This window comes from Gadus macrocephalus, chromosome 9, assembly GCF_031168955.1.
Source record: "Gadus macrocephalus chromosome 9, ASM3116895v1".
Lineage (NCBI taxonomy): Eukaryota > Metazoa > Chordata > Actinopteri > Gadiformes > Gadidae > Gadus > Gadus macrocephalus.
In genome coordinates this window covers 14,627,303-14,641,024 of record NC_082390.1, presented here as the reverse complement: position 1 = coordinate 14,641,024, position 13,722 = coordinate 14,627,303, and the positions used below count along the sequence as shown (strand labels likewise).

Here is a 13,722-nt window from a genome sequence, read left to right as displayed (position 1 = left end):
TCACCTGGTAGCCTGGATGAAAAGCTGTCAGACTGACTTCACTAGACGAATGACTGCGGGCATGTTATGGTTTGGTTTCAATTGTTGGTTTTTGGCTTGGTAGGTTTGAATTTAGGAGATGGATTAGTTGATTTACACATCCACACAGTACTCTACATTCTCCCTTTTTTGAATCTTTCCTTTTTACAACTTTCCATACATTTGCAAATTGTTGACTGCTGCTGAACTTGTAGGCTACTGCTGCTTCATACTTCAATGTGGTTTTATTCTGTGCTAAATTATTTTAATTCCTTGCAATGTGGTTTGATTCTATGCAATACGGTTTTAATTCTTTGCAATTCTATGCACTACGATTTTAATTCTTTGCAATTCTATGCACTACGATTTTAATTATTTTGCAATTCTATGCATTATACGATTTTAATTCTTTGCAATTCTATGCACTACGATTTTAATCCTTTGCAATTCTATGCATTATACGATTTTATTTCTTTGCAATTCTATGCACTAAGATTTCAATTCTTTGCAATTCTATGCACTACGATTTTAAGTCATTGCAATGTGGTTTTATTCTGTGCAATATAATCTGAAATATGTACTCGGACAATTGCAGTTGGCCAATTGGGGAGTATAGTCGACCTATGGCTATAAGATGTGTATGTAAACATACTGACTGTACAGCAAATGCAATTGTGTTGGGAGCATTTCACCTGGTAGCCTGGATGAAAAGCTGTCAGACTGACTTCACTAGACGAATGACTGCGGGCATGTTATGGTTTGGTTTCAATTGTTGGTTTTTGGCTTGGTAGGTTTGAATTTAGGAGATGGATTAGTTGATTTACACATCCACACAGTACTCTACATTCTCCCTTTTTTGAATCTTTCCTTTTTACAACTTTCCATACATTTGCAAATTGTTGACTGCTGCTGAACTTGTAGGCTACTGCTGCTTCATACTTCAATGTGGTTTTATTCTGTGCTAAATGATTTTAATTCCTTGCAATGTGTTTGATTCTATGCAATATGGTTTTAATTATTTGCAATTCTATGCACTACGATTTTAATTCTTTGCAATTCTATGCACTACTATTCTAATTCTTTGCAATTCTATGCACTACGATTTTAATTATTTTGCAATTCTATGCATTATACGATTTTAATTCTTTGCAATTCTATGCACTAAGATTTTAATTCTTTGCAATTCTATGCATTATACGATTTTATTTCTTTGCAATTCTATGCACTAAGATTTAAATTCTTTGCAATTCTATGCACTACGATTTTAAGTCATTGCAATGTGGTTTTATTCTGTGCAATATAATCTGAAATATGTACTCGGACAATTGCAGTTGGCCAATTGGGGAGTATAGTCGACCCATGGCTATAAGATGTGTATGTAAACATACTGACTGTACAGCAAATGCAACTGTGTTGGGAGCGTTTCACCTGGTAGCCTGGAAGCTAGTTTGCTCCAACTCAACTGTGTTGGGAGAGTTTCACCTGGTAGCCTGGAAGCTAGTTGCTCCAACGCAGCTGTGTTGGGAGCGTTTCACCTGGTAGCTTGGAAGGTAGTTTGCTCCAACGCAACTGTGTTGGGAGCCTTTCACCTGGTAGCCTGGATGAAAAGCTGTCAGACTGACTTCACTAGACGAATGAATGCGGGCTTGTTATGGTTTGGTTTCAATTGTTGGTTTTTGGCTTGGTAGGTTTGAATTTAGGAGATGGATTAGTTGATTTACACATCCACACAGTACTCTACATTCTCCCTTTTTTGAATCTTTCCTTTTTACAACTTTCCATACATTTGCAAATTGTTGGCTACTGCTGCTTCATACTTCAATGGGGTTTTATTTTGTGCTAAATTATTTTAATTCCTTGCAATGTGGTTTGATTCTATGCAATACGGTTTTAATTCTTTGCAATTCTATGCACTACGATTTTAATTCTTTGCAATTCTATGCATTATACGATTTTAATTCTTTGTAATTCTATGCACTAAGATTTCAATTCTTTGCAATTCTATTCTAGTTGATTTACACATCCACACAGTACTCTACATTCTCCGTTTTTTTAATCTTTCCTTTTTACAACTTTCCATACATTTGCAAATTGTTGACTGCTGCTGAACTTGTAGGCTACTGCTGCTTCATACTTCAATGTGGTTTTATTATGTGCTAAATTATTTTAATTCCTTGCAATGTGGTTTGATTCTATGCAATACGGTTTTAATTCTTTGCAATTCTATGCACTACGATTCTAATTCTTTGCAATTCTATGCACTACGATTTTAATTATTTTGCAATTCTATGCATTATACGATTTTAATTCTTTGCAATTCTATGCACTACGATTTTAATTCTTTGCAATTCTATGCACTAAGACTTCAATTCTTTGCAATTCTATTCTAGTTGATTTACACATCCACACAGTACTCTACATTCTCCCTTTTTTGAATCTTTCCTTTTTACAACTTTCCATACATTTGCAAATTGTTGACTGCTGCTGAACTTGTAGGCTACTGCTGCTTCATACTTCAATGTGGTTTTATTCTGTGCTAAATTATTTTAATTCCTTGCAATGTGGTTTGATTCTATGCAATACGGTTTTAATTCTATGCACTACGATTTTAATTATTTTGCAATTCTATGCATTATACGATTTTAATTCTTTAAAATTCTATGCACTACCATTTAAATTCTTTGCAATTCTATGCATTATACGATTTTAATTCTTTGCAATTCTATGCACTAAGATTTTAATTCTTTGCAATTCTATGCATTATACGATTTTATTTCTTTGCAATTCTATGCACTAAGATTTCAATTCTTTGCAATGTGGTTTTATTCTGTGCAATATAATCTGAAATATGTACTCGGACAATTGCAGTTGGCCAATTGGGGAGTATAGTCGACCTATGGCTATAAGATGTGTATGTAAACATACTGACTGTACAGCAAATGCAATTGTGTTGGGAGCGTTTCACCTGGTAGCCTGGAAGCTAGTTTGCTCCAACGCAACTGTGTTGGGAGCGTTTCACCTGGTAGCCTGGAAGCTAGTTGCTCCAACGCAACTGTGTTGGGAGCGTTTCACCTGGTAGCCTGGAAGGTAGTTTGCTCCAACACAACTGTGTTGGGAGCCTTTCGCCTGGTAGCTAACCTGTGTGTTGTATTTATTCATATTACTTGATTGTCTAGCATCTGCATTAGCTAGCTATAGCTGCTGTATACGGGGAATGGGTTAGCCTAGCGATTTTTAGTACTTGCACTTGGTCCTATGAACATCAACACCGGCAAATTCAGATTTGTACTGCAAATTTAAATTTTTGACAAATTTTTCGTTTCAATATTTTGACAAATTTTCCATTTCAATATTTTGTCAAATTTCACAAAGTCCATTCCCAGATATGTACGAACTTCAGCAATGGAGGCAAGTAAGGTTTATCACTTTCTATGGCAATTTACTTGAGTTAAATTATTTGCTCTATAAAAACATATGGTTCTCACTGTACCATAATCATCTTGCTAGATATGCCTCATGCTGTCCTTTATATTACTTATTTGCAAGGAATTTAAGCATTGACAATTATTTATGAACGTTTGAACCATGAAAGAATTGAATTATTTTTGTTCAGGGGTGGGTTTGCCCCTGTACATTTATTTCAAGATCAGTGTTCTACAGCGTTTGTCAAATTCAGGACTGGCGCTGGAAGCTGTAGGTGGAGGGAAGACCAGGAATGGTGCAGCTCTGCAGATGCTGAAGGGTAAGACAATGGAATACACATATTGATGGCTTGCTTGGATTGTTTAGAATGACACGGTCAGCGACTCATCGTACAGATCTAAAGTAATCCATACAGATGTGTTCATTCTGACTGGCTGTTAAGAAAGCATTCTCGGCCACTAGGACTAGTCAGGATGTGTATTACATGTGGCTGGCTTTTGGGTTTGGGAGTAATGACTATTGTAATTAGTTCTATCAAAACAGCCCACTATGTACTGTGCTTTAAAAGTGCATATAAAATACCCTATTGACATCTGAGTGAAGTGTTGGACTAGCCTGGTTCTACCAGACTCTCGTACTTCATTTCATTTGTACAGAGAGTCTGGACCTAATCAATTGACAAACGTTAACTCACTTGAAGGCGGGTGTCTGTTGAAGTTTAAAATGATTGGATCTGCCCAGTGCCACTCTGGATCTGCCATAACCAATCGCTAACGTTTGGTTGTGACGTATGTCATGCGCCGGGAATCACGCGCAGGTTGTACACAAACCAAACACCTTGCGCGTCTGCACGAAAATGTCCGTCAACGACAGCTGCAGGTTTTGTTCGTCGAATTTAATTTATCAGGGAAAAATTGCACATTGTAAATCAACTACCGACCTACAACAACTCAAACTAGCGTACGACTTTATCGTCATTGTTCTCAGACACGCCCTCTGTTCGCTGATTGGCGGCCGCTGTGGCGGCACCAGAAAACCAAATTACATACAGCAGGTCCAGACCTAGTACCGAAGGGAAATTCAAATTGAGCGGAAGTACTTAGGCGGGCGGAGCCAGGCTAGTGTTGGACTGCATTAATGGGGAGAAAACAAATGTCCAGTGTGCCAAAGGGTCACGTGTGTTCCTGAAGGGACTGAGGCGACGCAGTCGGAGGTCCCTGCGGTGGCGGTCAGCGGGAGGTGTCAAGACCAACCAGCTCCTCGTCCAGGAAAGGGTTTTGTTTTTTAAACGATTTATGATGACTATATGCTCTGTAAGCTGACCTTGGGTGTCTTGAAAGGCGCCTCTAAATTAAATGTATTATTATTATTATTATTTCCTATGGTAGAGAGGTGCGTGATATTTATTCGAGAGATGGTACATGAAACGGATGACCTGTTAAGATGCTAGGGGGATCAACTCCCAGCAGCGGTACCGTATCCCCAACGTCTTAATGTTGTAACCTGTCAAACCCAACGCTAACATTTCGGGAAGCTTTCAGTGCATCCTGACAATGCCACTGTTGGATACATTTACACTTGGTTGGGGCCATTGTATAAAATTAATCCATCGATACCATCTCAAAATAATGCTCTCATAGTGTGTGCTTTTGATTTATTTTTTTCGCTTAGTCAAACTGATATTGGCTAATGCTTAAGAATCGTACAAATTAATAATTGCTCTTCCGGTCACACAATGCTTGCTTCCATCCTTTGTATAATTTTTATACCTACCCTTGGTGTATATTTTTTGCCCTTCTTGCTATGACTAATTTCCACTTGGGATCAACAAATTACTGTTTTTTTCAGGTCACGATGGAAGAGCAGATGGCTGTGCAGTTGCCATGGTGGAGAGACCCAGGTGAGAACTTTGATAAATGGTTCCTTCATTCTTAAATGGACCAAATGGCAATCACATAATCCCTCCCGATTTTAATAAAATTTTTGAAGACTGGGAATAGCTGAACTGACTTGTATACATTTATTGATGAAAGATGGTAATCCAGCACTGACTATTTTAATGTGGTTTTGATGTTGATGCACTATACAATTTTAATTCTTTGCAATTCTATGCACTATACAATTTTAATTCTTTGCAATTCTATTCACTATACGATTTTATTTATTTGCTATTCTATGCACTATACAATTTTAAGTCTTTGCAATTCTATGCACTGCGATTTAAATTCTGTGCAATTCTATGCACTGTACGATTTTAATTCTTTGCCATATGGTTTTATTCTGTGCCGTATAAGACGGAATATGTGCAGTGCGGTTCCTTTGTGATTGTTCTCAGGCGGTGTCCTTTTGGTTCAATCCATCTAAACATGTAATCACCAGCGAGACTTGTGTTTACATGACACTCGAGAACCAAATTATTGGGTTAGTCTCACTGTGATTGTATTTTTAAGATGCATGTATACACTTTAGTCTGACTAAAATCAGACCGGATCGGGTTTCTCATCGTCGGATTAAGACCTCTAGATTATTCGATTGATGGTCTCATTAATCGTGCATGTACGTTCAATCAGGGTTATGCGTTCTGCGCATGCTGGAGATTTTTTCCCAGAGCAGGAAATAGAAGGAGACAATAGTCATGGTGTTGTCACTGTCAATCGGCAAACACGATGGAGAGGTCCAGGAGCAAGACACACTTTTGGACTGACGAGGAAACTCACCATGATGTACCAGTTACAATACGTGCACAATTTACAGTTTATGGATGGGAGGAAGACTAGAAACTGATTTATTTAAAAAAGGTGATTGAAATGGGTGCCATGCCACCTATCGTACTGGGACATGACATGCTTCGGCCATTGAATCGATGTGTACGTGGACATTTGCAGTTGTTTCATGAAAACGTTGAAGACTCCCTGGGAATAGCTCAACTGACTTGTATCAATTATACATACATTTATTGATGAAAGATGGTAATCCAGCACTGACGATTTTGATGTTGTTGCCGTAATGACTTGAAGCCTTTTCTCTCCTGTAAATCAATATAAAATCCAACCTAAATTACTGAATGTAATGACCTATGTTTGATGCCAGATGGTGTTGTTGCTGCATTTGTGTCTTTGATTGGCCTTCACGTTTGGTGATCAAAATGTCTTCTAAATCTGCCAGCACACTGTGAGACGGACTTTACTTTGTGCCTTCAATTTATTTCAGAGTATGATGACCGAACAGTTGATCCCTGGCTACACCTACAATCCAATCTACCCCAGACATAACCACTCGGAGCTCAACAACTCCTACAACTCCTCCTGCCTCCTACACACCATACTGTTACCACTTTACCATTTTAACTTTAAAAAAAAGTACTGTAATTCACACCATGTTGTAGGAAAAGCATGCTCAATGATTTATACATTCTATTTCTGTGACCCCAACTATTGTATTTCTAACCCAGTTACCTTGTAACCCTCTTTCTAAGGGAGCGACTAAAGGGACAAAGCTGGAGCAAACCTGAGCTTAACAATCTTTCTAATCTTTCTTTCAAATGTCCTAAATTGAAACACATAAAATGCCTAAAGTAACTTGTCTAACAAAACAAAAAGCCAACCTAATACCCAAACTTAACCATCTAACTAAAGATCTCAAATGCCTAAACTCTCTTACCTTAACCGAGTACCTAAACCGAACCATTTAACTAAACGTCTCAAAGGCCTAAACTCGCTTACCTCAACCTAACCTAATACCCAAACTTAACCATCTAACTGAAGAGCTCAAACACCTAAACTCTTACCTTAACCTAGTACCTAAACTGAACCATCTAACTAAACATCTCAAAGGCCTAAACTCGCTTACCTCAACCTAACCTAATACCCAAATTTGACCATCTAACTTAAAAGCCCAAATGCTTAACCTGGTACCTAAACTTGACAATCTAACTAAGCATCTCTAATAACTAAACAATCTTTAATACAATCACTAATGCCTAAACTTAAACAAACACCAATAATAAAAGTTAACCATCCTTAATCTTAAACCCAAACCAGACTTGTCCCTGGGTCGCTCCACTTTGTTTCTTTAAAGGCATCTCTTTTCCCCTGCATCTGTGTTTTATTCCTTGAGGACTTCAGGTGGGGTGCCATACAGTGTTGCATGGGTTCTTGGGTCAATTGTGGCACCCATTGCACTCCTGACCATCCCTGGAAGAAGGGATCCCCTCCACTGCGTTTCTTCTCAAGATTTCTTCCTTGCTGATTCAAGGGAGTTTTTTCTTGCCCGTGTGGGGGCATGGGTAAAGGGGGGTGTCACAAATATTTGGCCTGTTAAGCCCTTTGAGACTGTAATGGTGATTAAGGGCTATACAAATAAAATTTAATTGAATTGAATAAAGATACTTCATCTTTACAGATTTTGTTTTGGGGAATTGGGACAGCTGAGCAGCTTAAGCATCCTTACTGGTGAATCTGATCTGACGATATCAATCATAGGACTATGAAGCTGCAGAGTTCTTCCAAGAAAGGGTTCCAATCCAGGATAGCTTTTAACACACTTTATTTGTTAAAGTATTTCGGTATGGTAACTACGGAGCAAAAGGAGGTGGAAGCGTGTTGAACACGTGCTGAGCGTCTCCCTGCTGATCAAAAACATTAACCCTTTGTCTGGTAGCAGCTAGAAGATTCTGAAGTCCAACTTCTCTGTCGAGATTGAACTGAAATGCAATGCACAACATGCAATTTGTCCTTATCTCAATTTTTAAAACTTTTTATATTTTTTATTATTACTATTTATTGTGCTGCGCTCTCTCGCTCTCTCGATCTCTCTCTCTGTATTAATACTGTACTTGACTTGGGAAGCCCTGCACAAGAATTCCAATGTGTTTGAACTGTCTGGTTTATGCACAAATGGCGAATAAAAACCTTTGAACCTTTTTGAGATTGATAGGGTGAAGTGGGCGTGGCCTATGTGACGTATTAGCCTCGGCTTCACCTATCTAAAGGTGCAGCCTTCTGTGTGGTTGGAGCAGCTATTGCAGCCTTCAATAAGGTCCTGCTCCCCTTGTGGCAATGTATAATATTTAGGGCTTATATGTTTGGTCCTGCTTCCTTGGTGCTATGTGGGGGCAGCTCAGGTTCTTAAAATACGTAACAAAGCCAATAACATAAGGCTGAATATGTGAAAAGACAAGGTAGATAATGATCGAGGAGTAAACAAGGAAATGATTGGTAAATATCTAAGATGGAACCAAATGCCTATTTATTTGATCTGTTACTGAGGGGTCGGCTTAGGTAGGGATAAGGCAGGCTTGTCTTCATCCTCAGTGTTTTCAGCCCCTGGCTTTTTGACCTTTTATAAATCTAGCCTTACCAGATTTATAAAAAAATGGTAAAAGAAAATTGTATTTCTGACGCCACTCATTGTGCAGTACATTTATATTATTGAGGCAGGGTGTAAATCTTAAATCTCATAAAATGATGAGAGCAAGAATTGAGAGCGGGTTTTAAAGGTAGGGGAGGTTTCACAAACGGTTATTTGGTCTCCGGTTCTCCGAGGTGCTCGTGCACCAGCAGTCAGTCCGTGAGAATCGTTCCCGGTTCGGGGCGATTCTCACGGGCTCCTCCCACCAGCAGGCCGGGAGGGGTCCGGGCCGGTCCCAGCGTTCCAGGGGGCCGCCTCCGACTCCAGCCCCGGTGCTGCAGCAGCCGCAGCTGCCGCAGACGGGTAGAGCAGCGCCACGGACCGCGAAGTTCCGGAAGCTTGCTCCTACTTTTTCTTTCCCTATTAAAGAAAAAAAGTAAAGACCGTTCGGCCGAACGGCAGTACATGGTACCTAAAGAGCGATATTCCTCAGGCCACCTGCGTCCTACGCTTGTGGTGCGTTCCTCCATGTTGCCTCTTTCCCCCCCTCAGCCCGGTGGCTGTAGGGTGGCGGTCGGACGGCGTGTTCACATGGCCTTTGGTTCATCTGCTTCTAAAAAGCGGCATCCTTTGGAGCCTCGTGGACGGATCAGAGACTCGTTGCACGAGCCCGTGGATACGGCCGCTTGTAGCGGTCTCCTGGTTCCCCACATTATAGGTGAGGAGACGGGTCCGCGCGCTGTGGCTACAGCCTGCGGACAGCGCATGCGCACAGGTGCGGCGGCCGGACGGCTCGCTCCCTGTTCAGCGGGCACCAGCGCGACGTCTAGACAGCTCGTTGTTTTTACAGCGGCTGGTTCTGGTACGTCTCCTACGCTCGCTGTGCCTCCTCCCTTTCATGGGAAGCCCCCCTTGGTTCACACGCAATGTGGAGGCGGTAGGGGCAGAGGAATACAGGTTATTCCTGGACGGTCTTCCTCAGCTGTCGGCTCGCCCTCTCTCCGACCGCTATGCGTGTTGGCAAGAGCGGTGCGTTCTGCCATCGTGGTTGGACACCACGTTGAGATGGGGCCATCCCATACAGTTCAAGCGTCGTCCCCCACACTTTATGGGGTTGGTGGAGACCACGCTACGGGACCCGGCTGCGTGCAGGGCTCTGGCATTAGAGGTGGCCCATCTCTTGGAGAAGGGGGCCATCACTGTCGTTCCCCCCCACGAGACTCACCTAGGGTTTTATTCCCGCTACTTCCTGGTTTCCAAGAAGTCAGGGGAAAAGAGACCTATTCTGGATCTTCACGTGTTCAACAGATTCATTGCCACGAGGAAGTTCAGAATGCTCACTGTCGGAGCGTTGTTCCGGTGTGTGAGAGAGGGCGTTTGGTTCACATCCCTGGATCTCAAGGATGCTTACTTCCACGTCCCTGTTCGGCAGGCGCACAGGAAGTTTCTCCGCTTTGCCTTTATGGGGATGGCGTACGAGTACCAGTGTCTGCCGTTCGGCTATTCCCTGGCTCCGCGCACCTTCTCGAAGTGTGTGGAGACGGCGTTGGAACCGCTCAGGCGTCAGGGACAGAGGATTCTCTTCTACCTAGACGACCTGCTTATTCTGAGCAACTCGGAAGAGACCGCGAGAAGGGACACCATGTTGGTGATAAACCATCTCTCCTTCCTGGGTTTTGCCATCAACTGGGAGAAGAGCTCCCCGCTCCCCAGCCGGCAGACAGTCTACTCGGGGCTTTGCCTAGACTCAGCCGCCATGACTGCGATGCTTTCGCCTCCTCGGCGAGACGCCATCCTGTCGGCGCTCTCCCGTTTTTTGCGTTCGCCGAAACGTGACCGCACTGTCCACCATGCGCCTGTTAGGGCGCATGGTGGTCGTTCCCCGTTCGGTGTCGCCAGACCTGGAATATTGGAAAAGACCCTCCGCCCTTCTCAGGGGTGTTCCCCTGGGCAGGGTGGCGTCCTACGTAGTGGTCTTCACGGACGCCTCGTTGACGGGTTGGGGAGGAACGTGCCTCTCTCACTCGGTCGGAGACGAGTGGCGCACGCCCCCTATAGCACACATAAATGTGTTGGAGCTCGACGCTGTGAGGAAAGTGCTGTTGCATTTCTTTCACCTGGTGCGCGGCCGCCACGTTCTGATCAGGACAGACAGCGTGTCGGCGGCGGCGTACATCAACAGACAGGGGGGAGTCCGCTCCCCTGCTCTCCACTGAAAGGCGGTCGAGCTCTGGCTTTGGGCTCATCAGTATCTCCTCAGTCTGAGAGCCCTGCATATCGCGGGCGCCCAGAACTTTGGGGCGGACCTCATGTCTCGAGGCGGTCCCCGCCGAGACGAGTGGCGGTTACATCCCGACATTGTCAGACTGATCTGGCAGAGGTTCGGGACAGCGCAGGTGGACCTCTTCGCGTCCAGGGAGAACACGCACTGCAGGTGGTGGTTCTCCCTCAGCCCTCGGGATCTTCCCCCGTTGGGGGTGGATGCGTGGGCACACACACCTTGGCCGCGGGCTCTCTTGTATGCGTTTCCCCCGCTCCAGCTGATCCTTCCTCTTCTGGAACGGGTCAGACAGGAGAGACTGTCCCTGATATTATTGGCCCCGGAGAACCGTTCAGCTCTGTGTTTTCCAGAGCTGGCCGCGCTCTCGTGGTCGGCGCCGTGGCCGGTACCGTTCAGGCCGGATGCGCTTTCACAGGCCCACGGGACGGTGCACCACCCGTCCGATGTCTCGGGACGGCTGTTGGTTTGGCTCCTGAGAGGTTGATCCTGCAGGGCAAAGGTTTGCCTGAGACGGTTATCAACACTATTCAGAGCGCTCGTGCGCCTTCTACTTCTTCCCTCTATGCGGCGAAGTGGTGCGCCTTCTCTAATTGGTGTGAGAGGAACCACGCTGTCCCATCTCGATGCGAGGTGGGAAGCGTGCTTTCGTTTCTGCAAAACTTATTGGAAAAAGGTTTGGCCTTCTCCACTATCAAGGTCTATGCGGCAGCCGTTTCGGCTGGCCATGCAGGCTGTGATGGTGGACCGATCTTCAGCCATCCACTGGTCAAGTGGTTCTTGCGTGGGGCTAGATGGGTTAGGCCTGTTTTCACGCGTGCTTACACCACGCTGGGATCTCCCCACCGTGTTGCGCGGATTGTCCAGGGATCCTTTCGAGCCTCTTTCTCAGGCCCCCTTGGATGCCCTGTCCTTTAAGACGGCACTCTTGTTGGCCTTGCTTTCTGCCAAGCGGGCCGGTGAGCTAACCGCTCTGTCTGTCAGCCCGAGTTGCTTGTTGCTAAACGAGGACAGCTCCTTCGCGTTGCGCAGACCTAATCCTGCGTTCCTCCCGGAGAACATTAATAGTTATTTTCGGTCGAGGGATATTGTGCTTAAGATGCAACTCCGCCTCTAGTGAGGCGGAGGCGGAGTTGCATCTCCTGTGCCCGGTGCGGGCGCTGGCTATGTACGTGAATCGCTCGGCCGCGTTCCGCTCCACACAACAGTTGTTTGTGTGTTATAGCGACGCTAGCAGGGGCCGCGCTCTCTCTAAGCAGCGGTTTTCTCGCTGGGTATGTGAGGGTGTTTGCTTAGCCTACTCTCGGCAGGGCTTGGCGCCACCGTTGGGCGTTTTTTCCCCCTCTTCCCCTGTCTTCAACATACGTTGAGTAGGATTGTATTCCGTAATATTAGAATAAGTAGGCTAGTAGAATGTAAGCCATACTCTGCAGCTGTTGGTGTGGGAGTGAATTCTAAATTATATATCATGTGACCAGATGAAGATAAATACCTCTTCCTCCTTCACCCTCAACTTGAACTTTTTTAGGACACAAATCCTTTGAGCAACTTGTGTCACATCTCGGTCAGATCTCCCCCCGCACCACGCTCTTTTGATTGTTGCTGACTATTACATTACTGTTTGGCGAGATGTCGAAACACTTTCAGTTTCACACAGAAAAATAAGCGGCAAGTTCTTTTCTGTTGCAAATGTTGCATATATAGGGGTTGATGGTTAACACGTTTTTCGTTATTCTATTTATTTCAATGTAAATGTGTAACTGTAAATGTATACGTTTGCATGGGAGAACTGCTTGAATTATAGTTATTAATTAATTTAGTAATTAATATATATAGTATATTAGAGTAATTATATCTATACCTATATCTTTATCAATACATGATATAACAATTTAAATAGTTGCTGGCTGCACTCAGCGGTTTTCTCGCTGGGTATGTGAGGGTGTTTGCTTAGCCTACTCTCGGCAGGGCTTGGCGCCACCGTTGGGCGTTAAAGCTCACTCCACACGGAGCGTGGCCTCTTCAACGGCTCTACTCAGGGGCGTTTCGGTGGAAGACATCTGCGCGGCTGCGTCTTGGTCTTCCCCCAGCCCCTTTGTCCGTTTTTACATGTTAGACATGTCCAGGGGCTCACTCGGCAACTCTGTGCTGGAGTCCGGGACCCCTTTTACGGCTTAAGAATATAGACATGTTCTTTAAAGCGGCGTGGTTGGATTTCCTCTCGCCGGCTGGCGAGTTGGACTTGATGTCTGAAGACTTACCAGTCGCAGCCTGTCCCCTCCCGTCCTATTAACTATTTATGGCTATGCCTTTTTTTCTTTTCAATATGACCAAACACAATGGCCAGAGGACCAGTATCCTTTCTTAACTGATAAACAAGATAATCTTTGAGTTTTACATGTTCTAGAAATGTTCATTAATTGACAGTCCTAATGTTTATTTTCTTGTCGTCTGATTCTTTATTACAGTATGGAAGGGGAGATTTGGAGGTACCTGGTCAGGGCTTGGTCAGCCTACAATTCCCAGGTGCGGAGACTTCAGGGATACCGCACAGAGAGGACACTAAAGAGCTGTCTCTCATTCATCGAGTGGACTCATTGGTTTGCGAATGACCACAAAGATGCTCCCATAGGCAGATTGCTGCATGGCATTCG

The 13,722-nt window shown here is 44.1% G+C and overlaps 1 protein-coding gene and 1 long non-coding RNA gene across 3 annotated transcripts in view; both read left to right on the top strand.

Moving 5' to 3' along the window:
* LOC132464546 (protein-glutamine gamma-glutamyltransferase 2-like) overlaps window positions 1-13,722 on the top strand; it is a 53,606-nt gene that overhangs the window by 21,813 nt on the left and 18,071 nt on the right. The window lies entirely within an intron of this gene.
* LOC132464545 (uncharacterized) lies at window positions 3,353-6,675 on the top strand. Its single transcript, XR_009527287.1, has 3 exons — window positions 3,353-3,760; window positions 4,602-5,341; window positions 6,652-6,675. It is a non-coding gene; the product is annotated as an uncharacterized LOC132464545 (long non-coding RNA).